Source organism: Chamaea fasciata, unplaced genomic scaffold, assembly GCF_029207755.1.
Source record: "Chamaea fasciata isolate MVZ Bird 193981 ecotype frontalis unplaced genomic scaffold, bChaFas1.0.hap1 SCAF_47, whole genome shotgun sequence".
NCBI lineage: Eukaryota > Metazoa > Chordata > Aves > Passeriformes > Sylviidae > Chamaea > Chamaea fasciata.
The window spans coordinates 1,085,858-1,092,747 of record NW_027094132.1 but is presented as its reverse complement, the minus strand read 5'-3'; positions in this window follow the sequence as shown (position 1 = coordinate 1,092,747).

Genomic DNA, 6,890 nt, shown 5'->3' with positions numbered 1-6,890 from the left:
TGCACAGTGCTTGCTGTGTGCCAGAGAGCTCAAAGCAGGCTGGCCTGGCGCCCCGGAATATTTCTGCAGAACACTCTGCATTTCACTCTTTTGCTCTGGCTCAGTGCACAACTCCAGCACTGCAGGCGCTTCCTCCCAGAGCCGTGTGAGGCCCCGGCTCCTGCAGATGTGAGCTGACAAGCTGTCCCTGCCTGCCGCTGGCCTCGCTTCCCCCGGCAGAAGCGCCGTGCCTGAAGGAGGCTGCCCTGTGCCGGAGCCTGCGGAGCAGCCCGGCTCCCTCCCCTGTGCCCAGAGCGCTGCACACACTGCTCACCTTGGCCAGGAGTTAGAGGGCAGCCGGCACAAGGGTGGCAATCCTCAGCCAGGCCTGCAGCCCTCGCCTGTGGTTTGCCTTTCTCTGCTCCTGTGCACGCTCCGGACGGCCGATGCCACCGGTCTGTGCTGCGCCCAGCACGGCCACGCTTCCCCTCAGGAGAGCCTTCCCCACTTTCCAACTGTACCAAAGAAGCCATCAATGTCACTCTCCACCTCTAAGAAAAAACTGACACTTCAGAAGAAAATGTTGAGCTTTCTCAGAGGCTCAGAAGGAGGGGAATCTTTGAAAGGAGTTGAGGTTTCACAAACTTTATTTCCAATCCTATGCTACTATCCTACTCCACTGTCCTAGCTGCAATCCTACTCTACAGTCCTATTCTACAATCCTTCTCTATACTGGTGTTGGAGAAAACAGTTGTCTGATTCCTGTCTCCTCCTTCCACTCTTTCACTGAAGTGATCAGTGGCACCAGGCTGGACACAGGCTTGGCTGATGTTACAAATGGATGCTGCACAAAGAAAAAAAAAAAAACAAGAATGAACCATTACTTTGCAAGCTAAGAGCCTCAAAGGCAGGGCAATATTTTTCAAAGGAAAAGGAGATTGAATCAGAGTACATCTAAGGAGCAACAGTGGGGCCACATTGGCACAGCTTGCTGCAAGAGCTGCTATGTGCCCCAGGCCTGGAAATATCTCCGGTCTGAGCATCCTGATCTCTTGAAAGAGGTCCCTGGTCATATTGCAGGGCACTTGGAGCAGATGACCCTTACAGGCCCTTGCCAGCCCAGCCCAGTCTAGGATTCCTGACTGTTCTCATTTGAACAGCACCAAGAGTGGAGGTGAGGAGGAGGAGGCTCCCCTGATGCCTTGCACTTCAGTGCAGGAGGAGCCCGTCCCTGGGACACTGTTTCCCCTGCAGCCCCTTGGCATTTTACCTGCAGCAGCTCCTTGGCAGACCAGCGCCGCACCTCGTCTCTCTGCAGGCAGCAGCTCAGGAAGTCACACAGCAAAGGGGAGCGGAGCTTGGGCTGCTGCAGCTTTGGGATCCCTTTGGTGGCTTTCAGGAGTTGAGCCTGAAGAGAAAGGAAACACGAGTTTCTCACCCGCTTCTTTCACGTCTGGAACTGCTCTCCCAGATCCCATTGTTTCAGGTGCACTCTGCAGTGGCACTTTCTGCCGTGGCACAGAGGCAGAGATGACTTTCCTGACCAACAAAACACCCAAAGCCCGATGCAGCCACAGCTTTCCCAGCATCCAGCAGCTCTTGCCTTGGCAGTTGATTTCATTGACTGGCCTTGTTAGTGGAAACAATAGCAGCAAAAGCAGGTTTCCTTCTCTGAGGGTTCACCTGAGCAGCTTGACAGGCTATTTGGAAGAGGCACTTTGCTCTACTAACTCACTCTACTATTTCCAAAGATAATTACATGAAAAGCATCTCTGCAGCTCTTGTTGGTCCCTTAAGCACAGCTGCCATCAAACCAAAGTCATCAAGCTTTTTCCTTGGTTCTTGAAAACAATGGGAATTGCAAGCAAAGAAAGGAAATCCCTCAGTTATTCCTCAGGTAAGGAAACAAACATTTGGAATCTCATCTTCCACACAGACACATGAAGATGCATGCACAAATGTCTTGGGACGAAAATGCCTCTTTGGGCACACAGGAAACACCTGCACCTCCGTCTCTCATCAGACTGCAAATTTCAGCTTCCCTTAGTCAGCAAAAGGAAAATTTTGGTGGTCAAAGCAGAAGAGGGAGAAACGCCATCCATGTGGTAGCCCTCTGCTCATTTGGACACTCAAGTCAATGCATTAATGGCATGGCCATCCTAGAAAGTGCCTGGAAACAAAGGGGTGGGTTTGGCCGGCTCTCCACATGGCCAGGCTTCATCTTAGTGACATGGAGGTGACGGCTTGGGTTAGGAAAGAAAGACGGTCACTGAGTGTTTCAGCAGCACCGCACAAGAAGCACAAGAGACTCTGTGGCCTTCACACCCTCTTGTTAAGGTTTCAGGCAAATTTCCTTGTGAGAAGAATGGGGGTGCACTTCTTCTCTCCAAACCACTGTTTTATAAACATCCTCGGGTTTGGGTTACTTTCCTTCATTTCAGGAAAGATAACACCACTTCTAAGATGCTTGTTTGCTGCTATTAGGGCTGTCTACAAAGCCAAAAGAGCTGGAACGACTTCTAAGCCAAAGCCCAGTGTTGCCTGAGAAGGGAGATTGTTTGCCTGGGCTAAGGCTTGAGTTCCCCCACGGATGCAACCAAAACCCCAGCAGATGCTGATGTGCTGCCGGGACATTTTCAGAAAGGGACTGTGGTGGAAGTAGTTCCAGCGGATGGCAATGGCATTTTGTCCAGTGGCACACACAAAGTGGGATGGGGGAGAAAGACAGCGGGATCAGAGAGTATTTACACCTTACCATGGCAGAATTTTCCTCCCAGTCAGGAGCTTCTCCTTCCACCATTTCAATGACCACGATTCCCAAAGACCATATGTCCACTTTGGGCCCATAGGGTTCACCGTTCACTTCAGGTGCCATCCACTGAAGAGTCCCGACCACCGATCTCCGTCTACTCTGCTCAGGGGTGAGTTGAGCAGAGAGGCCAAAATCAGCTGGGGAGAGAGCAAAAGACCGTTTTTATTTGAATCCTGTGCAATTAGGAAAGCACGCAAAAGAATTTCCCGGTAGAAGTTTGAGAATGTGCTCTTGAACCTCCTGGACAACTGTCCCTGCTCTGTTTCCTCAGGACTTTAGCCAAGGAAATATGGTGCTGGCTGCTTCAGAAATCCCCACATTTTTTACACGGCCTCCAGCAGGGGCTTTTCAAACTTTAGACATGTAGCTCCCTCCCTCTGGAAGGGACACGCACAGAGCAATGCCACTGTGGACTGCTCGAGCCTTGCCATAGGTCTGTGCACGTTGCCACCGCGTGGTCAGCTCACAACAGGCTCCCTGCACTGCCACCAGCGCCATTTTGGGGGGGCTGGCACTCACTCAAAAGCAGCCCCACAGCCCACATATCCCTGGAACGCTGCACCTGCCCAAGAATATACTGACCCAGCTTGACAGAGCCATCCGTTTTGAGAAGGATGTTGAGGCTTTTCAAATCTCTGTGCATCACGTGGTTGGCGTGGAGAAAATGCAGTCCTTGCAGGCACTGAGAGAGAAACCAGAAACAGGAGGGCAAAAATCAGTGATGTGATTTCATCACACAAGAAAGGAAACAGCTCTCCAAGATTCCCTCTGCAGGGGAATGAGGAGTAATGGCAGAACACAGTGCCACTGAGGGGAAGAGCTCGCTGCTCCAACACAGGCAGGGCAGCACCTTTCTAAAGAAAGGCATGTCAGCTTGCCAAAGAGCAACAGCAACTGCTGGTGTAGACTCTGCCCTGCAAACCAGCCAGGATGACTGCTGCTGCAGTGGATGTGCTCAGAAGCACACAGCACTCTGGCTGCACTGCTAACCTTTCCAGCTGAGGACTCAGAGAAATGAGTCTCTCTTTCTTCTTTGCTGTTCCTTTCAAATGCTCCCACCACCACCACCTTTGCTTTTACAGGCAAGGAATGCAGTGCCAACAGACCAAAGTTTAGAGAGGCAAGATGGAGAAGAGCAAATACAAGAGCCAGAGTGAGAATGCAACAGCAGGAGACAAGAGGACAAGAACAGAGTCCAGTGAGTGCAGGGGCACTGGCAGGCAGTTCACTTGAGAGGCTCTTGCTTGCCCAGAGCATATCAGCCACACAGAAACAAAGCCTGGCTCATGGAATCGCTCCTGTTCTGAGCCCCTTTCCCAGACAATCCTGCCCAAGCTCTGGGAAGCACAGCTGGGATCCCCGACTGACCTCCCGACTGATGATGGCAATCTCGTCTTCTGTCAGGCGAGTCTTTTGGATTGTGTCGTAAAGACTGCCTCCATCCATGTACTCCATCACCAGCCACAGTTCTTCATGCACAAGGTAGCTGAAAGAAGGGAACAAGGCCATGCAGATGAACATGCATTCGTTGGCTCCTTTGCTTGATTCTTGTTTCCGGGTTGCTTTGTGACAAGGACAGAATTAAAAGAATTAAAGACATTCCCTCCGGGCTGTGGGTTGTTTGCAGTCTGTGCAGTCTCAAGGAGAACAGCACATCTGTGAAAAGGAGATGTCTCTGATGGCCAGCAATCAAAAAGTGCAGTTTAGTATACGCCAAGATGAAAAACCTGTCCCGCGTGGTATTTCTGGAAAGAAGCACCTAGTGTTCCTGGCATGGCCAGCCCTGGAAAAGAGGGGCAACAATCCAAGGGAAATCCTCCCTAGCATGCTTCATCAGCATTGAAGAAACCTTAAAAAATCCATCCTGAGACAACATGGAGGCAGCCAACTTACAGGGTACTGACTTCTTATGGTAGAGTTGATGCAGGTTTTTGAACAATTTTTCAACTATGTGTTGGAAAGCCAGGGATGACTCACGGAGATAAACTGCACTCTCTTCCCATCCATTGGAGATGAGTAGAGAAATAATAATGAAGCAATAATTAACAGCTTTCTTTTCTGCTAGTGTCCAAAGTGGGGTTTTAACCTTGCATACTTTTACTATGTAAACAAACCTTCATGGGATGAGACCACGACCACTCACCCGTCTAAATAATGGACAAGATGGGGACTCATATTCCTCTTCATGACCGTGATTTCAGTAACAATATCCTCCATCTCGCTCGGTCCCCGAAGATAGATTTTCTTGATGGCCACCTAGAATGACATTGAAAATCAGTAACTTTAGAAGTTGGAGGAATGAGACCAAAACACACATGGGGAGAGAGATTTTGCAATGACACCGCCAAGCCGTGCCAAAGTGCCTTGTAATTAGACAAAGGAGTAATTAGGAAGTGACATTCCTACAGCCCATTTCTCTGCTCCTTTGGGGGCCAGATCCAGGACACGTGGCCACTGACCACATTTTGCCTTGTCCACTTGTTAGCAATGGTGTGTCAACTCTCACCCCCCCAAAGCTCTGAGCACACTCTCTGTCTGTCTGTACTTGAGAAGAAGTAATGCGTGACTTGGTACTCTGTGGATACATCTCGGGCTATAGGCAGGGCTTGGGGCTTTTAGGGACACCTTGCAGATCTCTCCCTACGTGCAGTTCCCAAGTGCAGCACTGCAGGTGGCTAAGGAACTGCCAGGAACATTCAGATGTATTTGCTGGCAGCCAGAAATGAGAATTCAGGACTCTGAAGCCGTAGCCCCAGAGAGCAGTGAGATGCTCCTTTGTTGGAGCATCTGAGAGCCAGGGAGAGCATCCTTCTCTGAAAGGAACCGCTGTCCTCCTTGCCTTCCTTCTGGCAGCTGAGCAGGACAAAGGCTGCCCCAAATGCAGTTGGCAGGCTGGCACCAGTCTGTGCTTCTTGTGCCTTTGCAGCACAGCTCTAGCCACAGCTGCAGCCGCAGCTGACACGAGACAGGAAAGCCCTGGAGAGCAGCAGAATCTGCAGGGGCTCTTGACATTTACCTCTCCGCCCGTGGCAGTGTCGATGGCTCTGCAAACCTCTCCAAAAGCCCTAGAAACAAAACAGCAGCAAAGAAAGGAGAAGCCATTTAGACCTTGGAGTGAAAGCCAGCCCAGACAGGAGATGTCTGCTGGAAATGCCTCCAACCTGCAGCATGCAGGAGGGCACTGCCAGAAGGCAGATGATGCATGTTCCTCTCCAGTGCATGGGCACTGGGCCTGTTTCTGAAGCATTGGGGTTTAGTGCCTCAGCTCCAAAGGCCAGGTGATTCTTTCATCGTGGATTTCAGTTTCTAAACTGGGCGGTTTTTATCCTCACCACAGACTATTTCCTTCAGCAAACTCTTGGGAAGAAATGCTCCTGAGAAGTGTTATCTGACTGCCATGATAGGGGGTAGGTTGCTGTTTCTGGCAATGAAATAGAAGTGTCTTTGATAATGCCTTCTGACCACACTTCCAAATTCTGGCCGGTACTGAGAGATGGGGCAGACTAACCCGCGTGTCTGAATATGTTTGCAGCTTGCCTGACTTCACACTTGACAGATATTCCAGCAGCAAATCAGCTGCCCCATGACTGTGTAGAAGCAACTGTGGTTGGACTCACCCTCTGCCAACAATTTCCTTTTCGGTGTATTTCCTCCGGGGATTTTCTGTGCTCACCATTTGCCCTGAGGGAAACAAAATGCAAAATGCTCACTTGAAAGCAGACATCCCACCATCCAAGAGATACAAAAGGCAGCCCTGCTGGGGCTCTACAGTCTGGCCTTCTGAGTCCTTTGTGGCCAGCTGGGTAACAACAACAACAACAACAACAATTGCAACAAGACAGGCAGCTCTGCAGTACAAGCAGGTCAGCACAGAGAATGATTTTCTACAGTCCTTTGAAGAGATGCCTTGGCAGAAAACAAAGCACAGGGAGATGCATTCCCAGGAGAGGAGGGCATCTTCCCCACCTTGCAGCAGTTTCCCAAAGGAATGCCTTTCCCTTTGTAAACCCAAGCAGCTCATGCTCTAAACAACCCCAAGGGGCCTTCAGCAGCAGGACCCTCACCCTTGATGAGCAGGCTGAGCTGGAAGGTGCCCGTG